This window comes from Phocoena phocoena, chromosome 8 (genome assembly GCF_963924675.1).
Source record: "Phocoena phocoena chromosome 8, mPhoPho1.1, whole genome shotgun sequence".
Taxonomy (NCBI): domain Eukaryota; kingdom Metazoa; phylum Chordata; class Mammalia; order Artiodactyla; family Phocoenidae; genus Phocoena; species Phocoena phocoena.
The window spans coordinates 77,007,657-77,028,137 of record NC_089226.1 but is presented as its reverse complement, the minus strand read 5'-3'; positions in this window follow the sequence as shown (position 1 = coordinate 77,028,137).

Below are 20,481 nucleotides of genomic sequence, written 5' to 3'. Positions count from 1 at the left end.
TTTTAATTAGAACTTGATTATTTTGAAAAATCCATCTGTGTTCTTTCTGTGACCTACTGGGTAAGAAGTTGTAAAAGGGAGGGATTCAGGATCTACACTACTACTTTAAATAGGGAAGCCCTTTTTATGGCTGTTTTATATATTGGGGATTCTCATATAGTTTTATTTAAATAATTTTATTTCTAAAAGCTAATGTAAATCTAGGATCACTAAAATAATATTACTTTCAGAACAATGATATGTGGAAAAATAATGATTTTAGATTTCTTGGTATATGTTTGAATAAAGGACTTTTCCCATGATTTTTATACGTTTTTTCTTTTTCAAGACTTGAAATTCACTTCATAGAAAGGGAGAGAAAATGTTCTCTGGAGACCCAATTCATTTATTTTCCTTTGTGAAGAATCTGATGCTAAAATTAACTCTGCTGTAATCTTGCTGCTTCTGTCCTGTCTTCTGAGAATAAAGTATGAAAATGCATACATAAATATGGAATTCTTAGCTTCCTTTATACAATAATTTTTAAGCCTCAATTTCCATTCAATTTTAATTTTGATTCAATATAAAATTAATTTCTGTGTTTCAGAATAATAAATCACTGAATAAATGTAGGATGGCTGGCTGGATCCTGTGCATATTGTTGAGAGATTTATAGTGGATAAGCTATTGAATCCTGTAATTTTTTTTTTGAAAACATTTGTGGTTTGTGGTTTTTAAAAACTTTGCCCACATTTCTAAAGTGATTCATCTCTTTAGAAACTTTTTCTAACCCTATTTCTTCAAGTTTCATCATACTTAAAGATTAACCAGGTACAGGGCTTTCTACCATGAGATCTGTATTTTTCCTATGCTATAATCTATCTTTATCTTCTTAATTTCCTTTTTCCCAAATATCATCATCTCTTTTTGGTGATGCTGAACATACGCCGCTTCGTTAAAGTTGTTTCTCAACTTCCTGGAAGCTCCTTTTCCCCACTTCTTCATAGACATTGTTATCCCTTATGCCTCTGGTTTCCTGCCTTACCATTCACACTTTTGTTTGTTCCCATAGTCCTCTTCTATTTTCAGGTCAGTTGGCCACTTGGACCCAGTCAGTGGTAAATTCTTTTTCTGATCCTGACTATTGGCTAGGCTCCTTTCCTTTGCAATGAATTCCACCAAGAAATTTTATAAAAATTCCCAGGGGCCAAAGGAAAGGAATCTATGTGTGATGAAACCCTGATGCACTTCTAAGAAATGCTTCTGCTGACCATGAATAAACCTGTGCCTTACACATGTATACCTCTTTGGCTTCCTCTTACATCTGGAGAGGTTACTAGTCTTCTGTGTCTATGTGGCTCCATCTCTTTCCTCCAGTGACATCATTTGCCGTCTTTGCTCAGAAAAGTCCCTCCCAGTGTTTCAATTACCCGACTTTCAGCCTCTATAGCTTCATCACTATTTTATCAGATGGTGTAGAAAGCAGTGCAGTCAGTGAGGAGAATAAAGAACTGAAGCTTTGGTGTATATATATTTTCCAACTTATAAAATATCTTTAGAGAGATTACAAAACTATATGTATATTACCATAATATTAAAAATAGATTTGAAAATCTTGGAAAATGACAAAAAAGAACCAGAGTAATAATAATGTCTGTATTGTGATTTATACACATAAAAGCATGTAAAAATTTCATTCAACATGAGTCCCACTCAGTGTTTATGCATGTATGTGCATATGTGTGTGTGATACATATGGGTGTTATATTTGAGCCCATGAATATTTTTTTTTCTTAGAATGAGACAGAAGTGGATCCATTATGTATATTCTACAGAGATATCATGGATTAAAGGCTTTTTGTTGAGTTGATGTGTGGAAACAATGCACATCCTGAAAATTGCACACAAATTACTAACACTTGGGAAACATGGCTTACAGGGTAAAATCCAAGTCTGTGGCACAGGTTGTGAGGTCGTTTCATAACTTTCTCTCAAAACTTGGCTACTTTACCTGTTTCAGTCCCTATCATTTTTCATCTTGCTGCCTACACTACTCCTTTATTATTTCCATTTTTTATATGTGTATGTGCTGTATACATACTATCATAATGCATTTGTATTTGGTCTACTTTTCTCTCACCTATTAGAACAAACTGAATTATTTGATGGCTAAGACTTTATCTTATTTATCTTTGTACTCTCAAGGTCTAGTACATAGTAAGAGCTCAGTAACATTTTAAAATATGAGCATACCATTATGATATACCCTGTACCCCCTAAAACAATACAGTAGCTGAAAATGTACAAGGCAATATGTATCCCTTAAATCACTTAAATCTGACACTCTACTTATCCAATTATCTTTAATAATATTATCATGTAACAAACTAAAAAGAGTGAGAGAAATGCTTAATCATTTAAAATCATGTTGAAAATGCCTATGTTGTAGTGCTCTATAAATTGCTGAGGATATGCTTGAATTTTATTCTTATTTAGACTAAGAATACAAGCTTAATGCCAAGTGAGTACACATAGAAAATTAAAAGGTATATATAGTATTGTGTTCACTGTCATATTGTTCAAGGTGATCATGCTTAGGTCATAGTAAATTTCCCAGTGAGAACCCACCTGAAATGTCATGAAAAGAGCTACATTTAGGCATAATACTTTCTATTATTTTATTTCCCCTTATATTGGGATATTATAATTTTGTACCATTGCCATTGCCTGAAAAATATTTGTTACTAATATTGTTTGTTTTCTATTGTCACAGTAACAAATTACCATAAATTTAGTGACTTAAACAATACAAATTTATTATCTACAGTTTTGTACTTCAGGAGTCTGACATGGTTCTCACTGGATAAAATCAAGATGCCAGCAGGGCTAAGTTCCTTTATTTGCATGCTCAAAAAAATAACCAACTTACTTGCCTTTTTTAGCTTCTAGAGGATGCCTACATTTCTAGGCTAGTAATCTTCTTTCTTCTCAAAGTCAGCAATATTAAATCTTTCTGACCATGACCAAGTGAGGTTTATCCCAAGATTACAAGGTAATCAAACAGATGCCTGAAAATCAATTTTTCATTGATTTTCAATGCCTGAAAATCAAACAGATGCCTGAAAATCAATTAATGTAATACACAATATCAATAGGATAAAAGATAGAAACCACATGATAATTTCGGTTTTTTTTTTTGTTTTTTTTGCGGTATGCGGGCCTCTCACTGTTGCGGCCTCTCCCGTTGCGGAGCACGGGCTCTGGACGCGCAGGCCCAGCGGCCACGGCTCACGGGCCCAGCCGCTCCGCGGCATGCAGGATCCTCCCGGACCGGGGCACGAACCTGCGCCCCCTGCATTGGCAGGCGGACTCCCAACCACTGCGCCACCAGGGAAGCCCCCCCACATGATAATTTCAATCAACACAGAAAAAAGTGAAAAATTCAATACATTCCTGACATATTTTAAGCTATTCTCTTTCATGTGTGATTTGCTCTAGTCCAGGAATTTTATTGTGTATTAAAGTTGCTCTCAGTTTTTAAATGAGTACAAATTGTCAAAATAAGACATATCTTTATCAAAAGAAAACCTAGAAAAAAATGCAAATCATTAACCTCTACAGTAGTCATCCCAAGAAAATGTTGTTTCCCAAACCTAAGACATACTATAATTTAAAGTCACATTACTGCTTTTGGTAGTCAGTTACTCTATAACAGCTTAATGTATCCAAGAATAAAGGCATTCAGAAAAATCATTAAGAACAAAGATAAGATTTCTTGGGTCAGTCTAGCCAAGATATCAGACAACAGGTCTTTGATAGCTTTTTAGAATTCCAACTTTTTGGAAGTTGAACTTCTGAAACCAGATTGGGGAAAAAAAAAAATCTTTCAGCCAGAGACCAGTTGTTGTGCCATATGTTTACAGAGTCTAGGTTAACACTCTACTTACCTGTAGCGCCTCCTTTCTCATAGAATGCATCTTTGAATTTGATTTTCTAGAACTCACCCACGCTTACTGCATTTTATTGAAACCCCCTTTTCTTTTCTTTCATGTCCATGTACTTTTATTAGAGTTACTATGTATTTATTGTATTTTAAAAGTAATGGATATTAAAGATTCAAATATGGAGAAGAACTTATGAGATTTTGTGCCCCACTTACCAGCACATCCCATTTTTACTTCCTAAGACAGCTACCTTTTTGACCCTTAACTATTTCTTCTGATAGGTCTATGATAGTAATGTTATTGCTGAAATAATTAATTTTGGATATTTAGATATTTTTTGTTTACTGCCTGCCATATTATATGAGGATTTCTCTCTCTTATACCAATAGCTCACCTACTTTGCTGGAAAGACCAACGGGTACATCACAATGATTATTATTTTGTTTTTACTGAGATTTTTATTTTGCAGGGAATTTTTATTTTGTAATGTTTTGTATTTTAATTGCATAATGGTGTATGTATCAAAAATTGTACATGAAACACATGTAAATGTTTCAGGAAACTGTTCCCTTCAATAAGCTTCATGAACTGAAAACCATCATACTTTGAATTCCTCTGTAAACCTCTCTGATTGCATATACCTCCTCTAAGAGGTAAGCACTATCTTGAATTTTGTGTTAATTTTTTTCTGGCTTTTACTTGTGATTTTACCATCAATAAATATATGCACTGTACATATAAATTTTATTTTGATGCTTTTAGATGTTAACATAGGAATTTTACCCTGCATACTTCACTTAACAAGCATATGTGTTTAATAGTACTTTGACTCCATTCTTAAACCATAGAGGGATTTATGCTTTAATTGTATCTATGCCAGTTATTTGTTGTTGAATATCAGTCATTATAAATTTAGTTGCTTAAAAATTTTTAATATTTTATTATTATTCAGCCAGATAATTTCTTTTGTGATTTCTGATCCACATGCTGTCAGACAGGTGGGGTCTGGAATCATTTGAAAGTTCATTCAATTGCATGTCTGGTGCCTTGGAAGGGCAAACTTAAAGAGCTTGGAACTGAAAGAGCTGGAGCTCTTTGGGCATCTCTCTGTCTCTAAGTGGTGTTTCCACATGTCCTCTCTAGCATGTCTGTATCAAGGGAACCAGATTTTCTTAATTAAGTCTCAGGCTTCAAAGACATCTGTCCTTACACAGAGAATGTCAAGCCCAGACTGTATTGTCCTTTATGACGTAGCCTTGGAAATCAAGCAATGCCAATTCTGCTATATTATAGGCAGTTACAAAAGTCCATCCATCATCAAGAGGAGAAGAAGTAGGCTCTACATAATGATAGTGAATAAAAAGGAAGACCTTATGGGGGCAAATATAGTTCCATGGCTATTTTGGAAAATATAATATGTCACAACTCTTCTTTTGGCCAAAAAAATTTACATCTCTCTTCCATCATCAGATTAAAATCAACCCTTCCCCAGGATACCTCATCTATTTGCAACATCAAACTCAGTCTTGAGGTTCAGGATATCACAGTACAGATAAGGTTTATGTACAGTTAACTTTGTCAGCTAATTGATCTAAACACCTGTGAACTAAAGAAATACATTATCTGCATCCCTCCTCCCTACATACACACACAACCTACAATAGTGGAACAGTCATATGATAGCAATTATAGACCATTCCAATTAAAATAGTGAAAAAACAAGGTTCCAGATGTCACCAATCTATAGTAATTCCAAAATACAGTATTTTGGAATTTCCTTGAATAGGACTCTGTCCCATTGCTTGGGAATGATTTGTAACAGCTCTTAGCTTCAACCTCTGGATTCTTAAGTCATCCTTTGTTTTGCATAAGAAATAACAAGTATTTGAAGCTGGGTTGGCTTCTGTTAATCATAATTCTAGGTTCCAAATACTTTTTCTGACTTTGCATGGTCTCTGTCCATTTTAGACCTAGTTGATGATGTTCTGCCAGTATAATTCTTTTTAAAGCATTGTGTGGTAACTATAAACCTTATTGCAGTTCACTTCATTAGACAAAAGCCCTCTCCCCAAATCTCTTCAAAATAAGCTTCTTCTGTCTAGGATTTCCTATAATGTAGCTATTGGCAGCATTCTTAAGATTCTTAGAAGTTCTGTTGTTTAACAGGAAAGATTTGTATGGCATGCTCTTAAGATGCTTAAATGGAGTTCTGTTTGTGCCACCACCTTAAATCTTTCTGAGGTGTTAACAAAAGATTATAAAGTCACATCCTTGTCACACAACATATTTAAACCATTTCCCTTGACAGTGCACTGAATTTTATTTATGCCCAGAAGCTATGTCTCAATTTTAACAAAGAAAATAAGATAATCAAAATAAGAACCAGTTTTATTTTAGATTCATGCAGATCCTGGTGCCTTTATATTTACCAGTTATCTCACTAGCTTATCTCTCTTTTCTCATATTTTATTAGACAAGAAGACAGTCAGCAACTTCAACAGTCTGCCTATAGAAATATCTTAGTTAGATCTCTTAGGTTAATAGGTACTTTTTCTTTTTTCCATGTCACTGCAGGTAATAGTGTTGCTAAACTTCCTGTTACTATAGGACAAAAGCCAGTTTCCTACAGCTCCTAATATCATTGTACTCACTTTCCTTTTAGCTCTCATTTATTGCCGCCTTAAGGGCCGTCAAGCTTTTGCCAAGTTTCTTTAAGGCCATTAACATTATTTCTCTATCAGGTACCAAAAGAGCTTCCAGTTACTATTGATATACAGCATACCAGCACAAACCTTAGTGAATCAAAACAACCACATATTTAATTATTATCTGTCATGATTTTGAAGATTGGCTGGGTTAGCTAGGTGGTTTTTAGATCCTCTCAGAAAGCTGCAGTCAGACAATGGCTGGGCCTGAAATCTCTCTCAATTACACATTAATTGTCCCAGCTAAGAAATTCAAAATGAGTTGAGGACAGGAATAATGGGGTCTGCTTGAGCACTTCTCTCGGTCTTTATGTGGTTTTTCTATATGATCTCTCCAGAGCCAGATAGAAACCACATCAACTTTTATAACCTAATATCAGAAGACATTAATTATAACATCCACCACATTCTATTTGTTGAAGCAGTCGCAAAGCCTGTCCAAGTTAAAGATGAGAAGAAATAGGAACCATGTCTTGACAAGGGAGTGGCAAAGTTTTAGAAGAGCATAGGGGTCCAGAAATATTTTTTGAAATACAATATGTCATACATCTAATCTGCTTCTAAATTATACACTATTGTCAAGATTTCATCAAAAATTTTTCTTCCTGGGTCATTTATCTTCCTTCTAAAGACCACCTTTAGAAGTATCTTTAGTAAACAACTGTCTGTTGGTAATGGACTCTCAGACTTAATTTGCCTGAAAATATTTATGTAATTCTCATACTTTAAAGAAAATGTGGTAAACATAAAATTCCAGAATCACAGTTATTTTTTCCTCAGAGCTTTGAAAATATTATTCTACTGTATATTGGTGTTCTATTATTTTGTTTGTTTGTTTGTTTGTTTATTTATTTATTTTTTTGCGGTACGCGGGCCTCTCACTGTTGTGGCCTCTCCCGTTGCGGAGCACAGGCTCTGGACGCGCAGGCTCAGTGGCCATGGCTCACGGGCCCAGCCACTCCGCGGCATGTGGGATCTTCCCAGACCGGGGCACGAACCCGTGTCCCCTGCATCGGTAGGCAGACTCTCAACCACTGCGCCACCAGGGAAGCCCTGTGTTCTATTATTGATTTCTATATTGGTTTTTATTGCTGACCTTGAATAATCTATTGCCAGAAACTTTGATTGCTCTTCTCTACTTATATGTTCCTCTCTTCATCTTTGCTATTCTATAATTTTGTTGTGAAGTGTCTAGATATCAATATCCTGTTTTAGAAAATTCTACTTTGAATTTATTGGGCTTCCTAAATGTATTAGTAGCTTTCATTAATTCTGGGAAACTTTCAGTCATTATCTCTTTTCATATTATCTTCCCCAAGTTGTTTTTAACTTCTACTTTAAATTTTCTCATTAGATTTATGTTACATTTTCTCACTCTATGTTCCATATTGCAATTCTTCATTTCATATATTTTTCTTATCTTAGTGAAGTGTATTACGGGTTATTTCTTGTGACTTCTGAGAAATTTCTTTTGATATTCCATATTTCTCTCTTCATCTGTTAAGCTTTAGTTCAACCAATTTAATCTGTTCATTGGATTCCAATATTAATGTATATTTTAGTATATTCTATATATTTACAGATTCCTAATTATTAATATACTTTATTTTTTAATATTTAATTTGTTCTTTTTCTGATATGCCTCTTCAATTTCAGTAGCCTCATATTATTGTATAATTCTTTTTTGTATTTTTAGTTATTAGCCATATTAAATGTATTTAATTTGTATATATGATAGGGGAGAGGTCATCTACTTTGCTGATCCATTTCAATAGATTGTTTTATTTGCTGACTCTCTCTCATGATTAGTTCCTTTAAGGGCTTAATGATACTTTTCTATAACCTCATTTTCCTGAAATTATTTAAAGCCAATGTCTTAAAGAGGGATTATATTTGTTTGTCATGCTTCTACAACTTTAACCACCATGAAAAGTTAACTAAATTTTCTGCTTATTTTTTTCGGGGTGGGGTTAATTATAAAAGTGCATAAATTCTAGACCCAAACCCACATGAGTAAAAGCCCTGAGTTTGGGAGTCTTCAAGTAGCATTCTTCTTCTTCCTCTCCTCTTCCACCTCCTTCTTCTTCTTTAACTCTTCCTTCTTCTCCATTTTACCCCCAAGGGTATCACTATATTAGGTGTCTCTGATTTTCACAGTTGCCTCTGATCTGCCCACCATCCTTTTGGCCTCAGATTTTGTATCTTTTTATCCAATTACACAAGCTTCCCACCTGCATTTTTTTTTTTAAGAAGATGTTGGGGGTAGGAGTTTATTAATTAATTTATTTTTGCTGTGTTGGGTCTTCGTTTCTGTGCGAGGGCTTTCTCTAGTTGTGGCAAGCAGGGGCCACTCTTCATCGCGGTGTGTGGGCCTCTCACTATCGTGGCCTCTCTTGTTGCAGAGCACAGGCTCCAGACATGCAGGCTCTGTAGTTGTGGCTCATGGGCCTAGTTGCTCCGCGGCATGTAGGATCCTCCCAGACCAGGGCTCGAACCCGTTTTCCCTGCATTAGCAGGCAGATTCTCAACCACTGCGCCACCAGGGAAGCCCCCACCTGCATTTTAACTGTCCTGAGTTCAGTGATCCACCCACAGTAGACGCCCATCACTGTTTGCTAAAGTGTCTTTACTAAAGAGAGTCAAGCTCTAGGATCAGCCGAGGCCTCAAAGCCAAAAGCTGGATCCAGTTATAACCTAAACCCCTGACTGAATCTGTTTTGCAACTTTTGCCTTTCATGGAGCATCATCTCAAGCATGCATTTCAAAAGCAATATTTTCTATTATATGCTGCATTTTTAGGGATGCTATATTAGAATTGATTTATCTGAACATATAAATTATTATAGGATTAGAAGCACTAGTTTTGATATTTGAACCTTGTGTCTTTGGCAATCCATTTTAATTCTGAATTTGATGAAGGCTCTAAAAACTTTAACTCCACCCCATTATATTAATATATATTTGGTATAGAAAACTTTTTAAGCTCATATCTTAGCTTTGCATTCACCACATTCCTAGTCTCCAACCTATGTATTTATATTATATTATGTTATATTATATATTATTGTAACACAGATCTTTCCGTATGATCTATGGATAGGCCTTTGACTATCATTATCTTATTTATGGAAATTTGGGGGACTACAAATCCCTGTTTGTCATCCCCATATTTGCTTTTATAGAAGAATTACCTGTAGTAGTTTCTTACATTTAAGCTACATTTAGCTTTTTGAAGTTTTATGTCTTCAGGAGCCCAATGAAGACCAATATGGTTCCCTTCAGTAACCAGTATCACCTTGAGGTCATCAGAAGCATTGCTGTGGGCCACATATTTTCCTGAAGTATGGCATATAGCCCTCATTTTCCACTTCTCTCTATCCCCCTCCATTTTTATTCAGGCAGCTTTCTTTAGTTTGTAACATTTAAGCCTGCTTATTATGCTGGCTTTTTTGCTTTTCTCCTTTGTGTAATGTTATCACTGCGATTGGATCAGAGCAGCGTGTCTTCATTTATTTTACATTTTGTTTATTTGCCTGTTTAAGGTCAAGCTATTTGTTTTGATTATGTACTTCTCTGTATTTGGATTTATGGATAGCCTCGAAAGCAAGAAAAATGAAGTAAATGAGGGTTCATTTGTTCAAAAAATTTGGCTCACTTCCACCTCATAAAGCAGTATAATTCCACTCCGGAAGTATTTCCATTTATTCCTATTCCTCCCCTAGACTTTCTTCCATATGACTTATCTTTTCTGAGTTTCACTTAGAGACTTAATTTGATATATATGTTGGGGATGAAAGTCATGAATTGCCTTATCTACACACCAGCAGAAATAATTATCACCCTTGAATCTCACCTGATAAAGCTTGATATATTTTATCTATCTTTCAAATTTGTCAAAGTTTTACATAACAATAGAATATTGCTATTCCAAATTTCTCAATTATTCCTGTTAACTCTTTTTTTTGTTTGTTTGTTTTTGCGGCACGCGGGCCTCTCGGTGCCGTGGCCTCTCTTGTCGCGGAGCACAGGCTCCGGATGTGCAGGCCCAGCGGCCATGGCTCATGGGCCCAGCCGCTCCACGGCACGTGGGATCCTCCCGGACTGGGGCACGAACCCGTGTCCCCAGCACCGGCAGGCGGACTCTCAACCACTGTGCCACCAGGGAAGCCCCCTGTTAACTCTTTAGTTACATTTTAAGAGGCAAACTCTCACTGTCCCCCTGGTTCTTGTTTACCTCTGGGGGTAAGTACTCCGTTTGATTTTTAAACTCTTATCTGTTTTCTTCCATTTAATCACTTTGACTCCCAGAAACCCTAGTGACAATTGAATTAGCTTCCATTTTTTTGGTTCCACGTCAAATAGTAGTTGGTTTTAAATATACCTCATTATCTTTTTTGTTTTTGGTTCCCTTAACCTCTGAGATGTTTGTATTTTATTTTATTTTATTTTTTAATAGATTTTATTGGAGTATAATTGCTTCACAATACTGTGTTAACACAATACTCTGTTAGTTTCTGTTGTACACCAAAGTGAATCAGCCATATGCATACATATATCCCCATATCCCCTCCCTCTTGAACTTCCCTCCCATCCTCCCTATCCCACACCTCTTGGTCATCGCAAAGCACCAAGCTGATGTCCTTGTGCTATGCTGCTGCTTCCCACTAGCTAACTATTTTACGTTCGGTAGTGTATATATGTTGATGCTAATCTCACCTCCCCCCAGCTTCCCCCTCCCACCCTGTGTCCTCAAGTCCATTCTCTATGTCTTTATTCCTGCCCTGCAACTGGGTACCATTTTTTTTTGATTCCATATATATGTGTTAGCATATGATATTTGTTTTTCTCTTTCTGACTTACTTCACTTATCAAAAAATCTAGAAACAATAAATGCTGGAAAGGGTGTGCTGAAAAAGGAACCCTCCTGCACTGTTGGTGGGAATGTAAATTGATACAACTGCTATGGAAAATAGTATGGAGGTTCCTTAAAAAACTAAAAATGAGATGTTTGTATTTTAAAAATGCTATTGGCTCACCAGATCAACTGACCTCTCTCATTCTTCCTTCTTTCCTTCTTTCCTCCCTCCATGCTTCTTTGTTTCTTTAATTAAAAAAATTTTTTTTTGGCCACACTGCATGGCTTGTGGGATCTTAGCTCCTTGACCAGAGAGTGAACCCAAGCCTTTGGCAGTGAAATGGAGTCATAACCCCTGGACCACCAGGGAATACCCCCTCCCTGCTTCTTTCTGTCTTTCTACCATCTTTCCTATCTTTTCTTTCTTTCTCTCTTTCTTTTTTGTATTCATTCTTTATTCTTACTTTTGATTCTAAGACTAAAGCATTTTTCATACTATTCTAGTTACTCATTGAGCAAACTTGATTCCTAGAGAGAGAGAATCACAGGCACAATATTTAAATTGCCCATTTTATATTTTGTGTTTGTAATTTCACTCAGGTTTATTTATTTCTCAATCAAAGAAAATAAATTATATTCTGTAAAATAAGAACAGTTGGTTCTCTTTATCTTTTCACTGACATAGCCCATCACTTTTGTGTTATTAAAATCATAATCAGTCCTGCAAAGGAGTTTATTAACACTAAACCAATCTTACAATAAATGTTAAATGGACTTCTCTAAGCAGAAAGAAAAGGTCACAGCTACAGATAAAAAATTATGAAAGAAAACAAAATCTCACTGGTAAAGGCAAACATTAATAAAGGTGGTGAATCAACCACATATAAAGCTAGCACAAAGGTTAAAAGACAAAAGTAGTAAAATCATCTATATCTACAATAAGTAGTTAAGGGATACAAAAATAAAAAGATGTAAACTATGATGTCAAAAATATAAAACATTATTGGGGAGTGTAAAAATGCAATGTTGTTAGAATGCATTCAAATTTAAGAGATTATCAGCCTATATATCTACATATAGATATATAAATAGATATAGGTATATAGTTATATATGACATATGAACCTTGTGATAACCATAAAACAGAAATCTATAACAGGTACACATACAAAAAAGAGAAAGAAATCCAAACATAGAACTAAAGATATTCATCCAATCACGAGGGAAGAAAGTAAGAGAAGAAAAAGGAAAAAAAGAAGAACTACAAAAACAACCAGAGAACAATTAACAAAAAGGCAGTAAGTACTTTAAATGTAAACAGACTAAACATTCCAATCAAAAGACAGGTTGGATGACAGTTAAACGCAAGACCCATATATATGCTGCCTACAAGAGACTCACATTAGATCCAAAGACACACACAGACTGAAAGTGAAGGGATGGAAAAAGAAATCCCATGCAAGTGGAAACAAAAAGAAATCTGGAATAGCAATACTTAGATAAAATAGATATTGAAACAAAGATTTGTCTTAGCAATATCTTTTTGAATCTGTCTCTTTAAGCAAGGCCAACAAAAACACAAATAAACAAATGGGACTACACCAAACTAGAAATCTTTTACACAGTGAAGGAACAGCAAAACAAAAAGACAACCTACAGAATGGGAAAAGATATTTGCAAATAATATATCCAATAAGGGGTTAGCATCCAAAATATACAAAGAACTCCTGCAACTCAACCTTTAAAAAAAAACAACCTGATTAAAAAATGGGCAGATGGGACTTCCCTGGTGGTGCAGTGGTGGGGAGTCTGCCTCCCAGTTCAGGGGACACAGGCTCAATCTCTTGTCCGGGAGGATCCCACATGCTGCAGGGCAACTAAGCTCTTGCACCACAACTGATGGGGCCCGTGTGCCTGGAGCCTGTGCTCTGCAGTGGGAGAGGCCACTGCAACGGGAAGCATGCTGCAGCAGGGAGCGGCCCCCGCTCACCGCAGCTAGAGAGAGGCCTGCGTGCAGCAGCAATAACCCAATGCAGTAAAAAATGAATAAATAAATAAATAAATTTTAAAAAGCGTGTAGAGAACCTGAATAGACATTTTTCCAAGGAAGACATAGAGATGACCAATATTCCCATGAAAAATGCTAAATATCGCTAATTATCAGGGAAATTCCAATTAAAACCACAATGACATATCACCTCATATCTGTCAGAATTGTTATTATGAAAACGACAGCAAATAACAAGTGTTGGTGAGGTTGTGGAATAAAAGGAACACTAGTGTAGTGTTGGTGGAAATGTAACCTGGTATAGACATTATGGAAAATGGTATCAAGGTTCCTCAAAAAATTAAAAATAGGACTACCATCAGATCCAGCAATTTCACTTCTGATTATATATTTCAGAGGAAATAAAAACACTAATTCAAAAGATGTATGCCCCTCTGTGTTCATCACAGCATTGTTTATAATAGCCAGGATATGGAAACAACCTAAGTGCCCATCAATAGATGAATGGATAAAGATGTGAGATATATATATATATAGTAATAACTTTGTATGGTAACAGATGCTTACTAGACTTATCATGGTGACCATTTTATAATGTATATAAGTGTCAAAACACTATATTATGCACTAGAAAATAATAATATATCAGTAACATTGTATGTCTACTATATTTAAGTTTTTTTAAAAGTCCTACAATCTCAGTCAGGGCTTAGGAGATTTTATTCTTTCTCCTGGCATTTGTACTTTGGTTTAAAAAAAGATAGAAATTTCCATCCTTTTGGAAATGCTGAGAAAAAAACTTCTATCTTGACCTCTTGTTTTCCAGTCATATTTATTTGGTTGTAAGATCCGGAGGAAAAATCGTCATGACACATATGTGTTGTAGCTTACTTTTGGGTCTATTTTTGGGTATCTTCCTGTTTTTTAGCCTGAAATCATTCTCCAGTGATTCATGGAGAAAGCCCACTTGGGCTTTTTTTTCAGCAGTCTTTTTTTTTTTTTTTTTTGCGTTATGCGGGGCCTCTCACTGTTGTGGCCTCTCCCGTTGCGGAGCACAGGCTCCGGACACGCAGGCTGAGCGGCCATGGCTCACGGGCCCAGCTGCTCCGCGGCATGTGGGATCTTCCCGGACCGGGGCACGAACCTGTGTCCCCTGCATTGGCAGGCAGACTCTCAAACACTGCGCCACCAGGGAAGCCCCTTTTCAGCAGTCTTGACTGTGCTCTGTGTATGTATATGTAGATAATTTCAATTCAATAGAGGAGCTGTTAAAAGTCCATTTTGTCCCTGAATCTTGTTAAATTCTCCAGGTAAATCACAGCAACAACCATCTTGATCCTTAGATCCTTCCTCTGTTTCTCCATTTGGATCCCTCAGAACTCCCACAGAATCTTTTAAGAATGATAAAATCCTTTATAACATTAAATGTCTACAAAATCCCTTGAAAATCTATTATCATTATGGATTTGAATGATAACTAAATGTAGAAGTTATTCAAGTTGTTAAAGTTCTTTTAAAGAGAAGGAAAATGGGACTTGAAGAGGTGAAATAACCCACCAGAGTTTACAGAGATGTCATGTTGCAGAGCTGAGGCAAGAACTAAGATCTGTTAATATAAAATTACACTCCAGGAAAATTACAAACCCTTAAAGTGCATTTAGGTAATTGAGCTGAAGAGTATGGTGCATTAGACCTAAAAATCTGAACATTCACAGTTGATTCCTCAGGTGGTAGCTGTCAAGATGTTTGACACTGCCATTTTCAAGCTTCCTTGCTGCCAGTGAACCCAAGGCTCTGTGTCTCCCTAGGCCAAGGACACTCATGCAAATGACCCACTTAATGTAAGGAAGCAAACTTTTGACCATTGTTTTCAAAGAAAGGTGAAGAAATTTAAGTAGAGAAATGTGAGCTAATCACTGCTTTAGCTACGGGGAACAGCTAAGAGTTTTTCACAGTGTTAATGAGATTTTTAACACTGTTCTTCCTTTGTTATTTTTCTTGCTTGTTCTACTTTAGTAACTCTTTTTTAACCACATTAGAGAGGCTTGGAAATTACTTGATGAAACACCCATCTATTCTGGTAAATGTGCTTTCATGATTAGATTTCTGGCTGTGTAATTTTATTTTCATTGTACTCCATCCAGTGCAATAATCGGAAAGGTCATGAGAGTAGTTCTTTCTAGACCAGCCAATGTTACAAAGCTGACAAAATGCAGGAAGTGGATTTTGTCATATGTCCCTGATACAAAAGAATCAGCAGTGCTGTTCTCTTTAGTAACAACAGTTAGTATAAGTTTATTCCAAAGAAACACATATGATAATTAATGATCTAGCGATGGTCAGAAATGTGCACAGAAATGAGAGTTTTTTATGATCAAAGCTGCATTTTGTCAAAAAGCTTAGCAACTTTTGTTCTTCATGACCCAATGTTTAGAAATGTGCAGTTGTCAAGGCAGCTGTACAGAGCATCTGCTAAATAAATCGTGCAGAGCCAAATGTGGGAAAGTAAATTGAAAACTCGATTCAGTTACAAGGAATGAGTCCTGTGAGATTGTGGGAGCTCAGCTAAGCCGCCTCTGTAGGGCTTTTGTCTGATGATGGAGCTTGAACTTCACTGGGCAGGCAATTAGAAAGCGATGATGGCTGTAATGTGGGGTAGATCAAGGGCAGGCTGGAATCCACAAGCATGAGCTGGAATCTTACAAGATGTTAGGAAACTCTTAAGAGATGCAGAGCTGAGAGAACAATGCAAAGATGATATGTAGATACATATAAAGACAGGGAAATCACATACAAAAAATAAACTGGTCTCATTAATCTCAAACAGGGTTGGACTATTCTTATTTTTTTCATGTACTGTACACTAAGTGGTATATAAGACTAGAAATTCTAGAAGATACTACTGTTGGCTTGTTTTTTTGAAATAAATTGCTCTCTCTTAGGGGTCATTAGACAAGATCGAACTCTTGTGGGTGATTAATGAGTTTCTCTGAAAAAGTGGATATTTCTGCTGTTAATTATGTATTCTAGGAAGAGATCGGGGCCAAAACACAAGAACTGAGGAAGGTAGGAAGAAAAACACTCTCTTATAAAGCACTGACACTGACATTGACACTGGAGATAGAAAAAAATTTGACAAAATCTGTGAAGAGGCAGCCCTGTTCTCAACAGGATCACCATGGCAGTGGCACTGGATGTGTGGGCTTCAGTAGTCACTGTAAATTACTCCTCTTTTGTGTTATACTTCTTTCCTTATATTTAAATCTGTAATAATATCTCATCACAATTTACCATCAGGTCTTAGCTGTTATTGTGAGTAATTAAATCAAAGATCTGTGACCTACTTGGTACCAGCCTGAGGAAAGATAGGTGTCCAGGAACTTTAGAAAACAAGTCCCATGAAAAGAGCAAAGGCCTATGGAGAAAGTGTGCAGCAGCCATTGGAGCAGAGGGCCCCATCCCCAGGACAGGTTTGTGACAGATGGGAGCATCCTCCTGTTAATCCAAGATGTACTTAACAGGTAGCTGTGGGAACATATAAGTAACCAGCAAAACAAGACTCCCCACAGTAAAGCAGGAGGAAAGAATGTAGTAATAATAGTTTAGTTTATGAAAAACAATAAAAAACCATTAAACTGATAAAATAGTTGATATATAAGATTCATATTATAAAAAACTGAGTCACTAAAATTGTGTCATTCTAGAATTATTCATTTAAAATGAAAATTCATGTGCCAAAATGAAAGTATGACAGCTAAAGCATGAACAAAAGATTTTTTTAAAAGGAAAGCACAACACTAACTTCATATTTTGTGAGAACAGGAACAAATGTATTAAATCTCTTTTCTGACATTAAAGGGGAAAGTATTTTAAATTCAGAGGAGACGATATTAGACTTTGCATCTGAGCCAATTTGTCCTCATTCTGACACTTCTTTGGGCATATGGATCCAAAAATCTAGACAAACTGCCCAGGGAGCCCTAAATTTTTTTCCTGAAATGGACAAGGCAGCCTGCTGATGGCTAGATGCTTGTTTGAAACTGCTTGGATGCACAACAACTGTGATGCCTATGGGATATCACATCCTGAGTTTGTGTTTGCCAGCTATACTCAGCCTGTCTGAATAGGAGAAGATTAAACAAAGGTTTTCTTGCCTGGGCTTGTCTGACAAATCACATTCTTGGACTGATCTTCTTGTAGAAGCTGCAGTTATGTTTAGATCAAGGACTAAAAGCACCTATTCCCACCACAACAACCTTAGATTCAGTTGGGTAACTGTTGTGACAGTTCCTCTTTATTTGTCCATTCATCAAATATTTACTGAGTGCCTATGATGCTGTGCTGGCTACTGGGAATACAGATGGACAGATCCTCATTTGTCAAGGAGCCCAGCCCAGTGATGAGGGAGGGAAGCAAACAATTACAATAGATCCATCAGTAAAACTGCTTGACCCTGAGCAACTGAGGGGTACTGTGTAATCCCACCAAGATGCTACCATTGTCTGCTGCTGTCACAGAAGGGGTTTTTATAATGTGGAGAGTGGGAATGAAAGTCTTTAGAGGGAAAAAAAAATCAAGATGCTGATGTGTGATAGAGATTTTTTTTTCACATCGATCATGTTTAATATGTGGAATCGAGTTAGGAAGCTCAATTTTTTTTTTTTTTTTTGGCTTGGGAGACAGCATAGGCATTAAACAGATTTTATAAAGCAGTGATAGGAAGTAAAAGTGGGCAGGCACCACTCCTCTCCCTAACACCCAAGGCAGATATTTCTAATAGAGCCCACATACATAATTTCGCCTTTCCAATAAACTGCTCCCAATCTGTCACCACCAGCCATCAGGCTCCCTGTGTGGAACAAAGCTTTTCTCTATTTCTCTTGAAGTAACTGTGCTTTCTGGTATGGTGGAAAGCGTCTGTCTTAGTTTTCAATCTCTCTGAAATGTTCTGGAAGAGAGATAACAGCATTATTCCAACAAGACCTTGAGCCAACTTTGGGTTTGGCTTTAAAAATTTCCAGGGGCTATATTTGAGCTGTTACCTAGTGTCCTGTCAGTCTGTCCTAGCTGAGTGAGCTTAAGATTGAATTCCAAGTGAACCCTCTTTTGCTTTCAGCATTTCTCAGATAAATAATAGGGTAATGGTATTTTTATCTCTATATATACGTAGTTCCAATATTCAAGGATTTTTTTTCCTCTAATCATATTTAATACTTGGTGCATGTATCATTTCCTTAGAGACATGTTCCTTGATCACCTTGTGTGGTGAAATCATATTTTCTGTCCTTTGTTCTGCCGTATTTTTATTCATAATACATGACTTTTTATACATTAACATCTTTTCCTCTCGAATACAGCTCATGAGGGCAAATAATTTTATGTCTTATTCACCATGTAACCTTAGTACCTACAATTAAACCTGTGAAATATTTAATGCTTAATTGAAATAAGAAACAATTGTGAGAGGCAAGCATGGCACAAGCATAATTTTGTTGAGAAAGCAAAATCAGAGGATCTCTTGGCTTGATTAAAGTACACACGGTAAACAGCAAAATCCCTGCACCTCTGCTATGGTGCCTCTAAAGCTTAAGTTTACGTGGTGCTTGTTAATAGCCTGTTCTCACTCAAATGAGGTTGATAAGTAGATACAACCAGAGAAAATCCAACAAAACCTAGAATTTAGAAAAAACTGTATGATATACAGAGAAATCTGAAAAGAACTCAGTCATTAACTTTTAAAGAGACTAGCACTTTTACGGCTAGCCAAAACATGAGTGGTGCATGCAAGACCCTACAGGATTCATTAAAGCTCCTTGAAAGCTGAACAGCTCACAGAACTAATAAAAATTTCAGAAGATTTCTTTTATGCTTGATCGCTCATCAGTTAATTCTCCTAAATTATTTCAGTTCATCTTTTATTTGCTTGACACCTACTATCACAACAATGCATTTAATTGACATTTTCCTTAATGAACATTCAAGAGAAGCACTTGAAAATGAATATTATTTTCTTTCAACTACCTTATTTTGTCCTTGCAAGTTTATTCCTGGTTTTCCTGTTTTAAAATAATTATGATCCCCATTTAAAGGAATTCTAAATTTCAATATTAAATTTGCTGTATTCTATGAAATAATAAAACGATAAAGGAAGACTTTCACAGATACTTAGGATTAATTTAGAATTTCACATGCCTGTTTTTATGAATATGTCATAAAGGTATATATGTTCCAGTTGCCTAAGTTACATAAATATTGTTAAGTTGCTAAATTGCTTGACATGAGTTTTCGAATTTATGGCTTTACCAGAACTGTCAACAATTCAGTTGGTTAAAAGCAGAATTTGTAATACAGCAACCTTGAGGTCTCTAAAGCAGCAAATAAAAAAAGTTCACCCTCTAACAGATATCTCCTCCCACCAAACTCAATAGCAACACAACCTTCCTCTAAAAGTGTCCAAAACACAAAGCTCACACAATACGGGCTTAAGCTCATTGCAGTGACGCCAGAAATACTGTTTACCCAGAGTTCTTTCAATTTCATTTACTTTTTTAGAATTGAGAGAGGTGAGCAAATCACCGACAAGGCTAAAACTGTCTCCAATATATTCATTTCTACCCTTCTTTTGAACACTCAGAAAGGTAGTAAATTGCTCGGTAGTGAATTGTTTCCCAATTTCCCCTGTGAACTGCTTTTCAGGCAGTGATACAAGCTCTATTTACAGCATACGCTGGACTTCAAATTTTCAGAATAGAGTAAGTCTTGAGTGTCCTTGTTCTCATATATTGATTACAACACAATGCCAAAACAAATTATGAAGTCAGCAAAATTTGTCCTGAGAATTTTTTTTAAAGTAGAGATTGGCCTATGTTCCTTCATGGAGTGGTGGATTTAGGCCAAATCTCTACTGGAAGAAAAGTTTGTGCTTCCACTACCTGAGTTCAGAGACCACTACAACTACTTAATAGGCATGTGAATCCAGGCAAGGTGCAT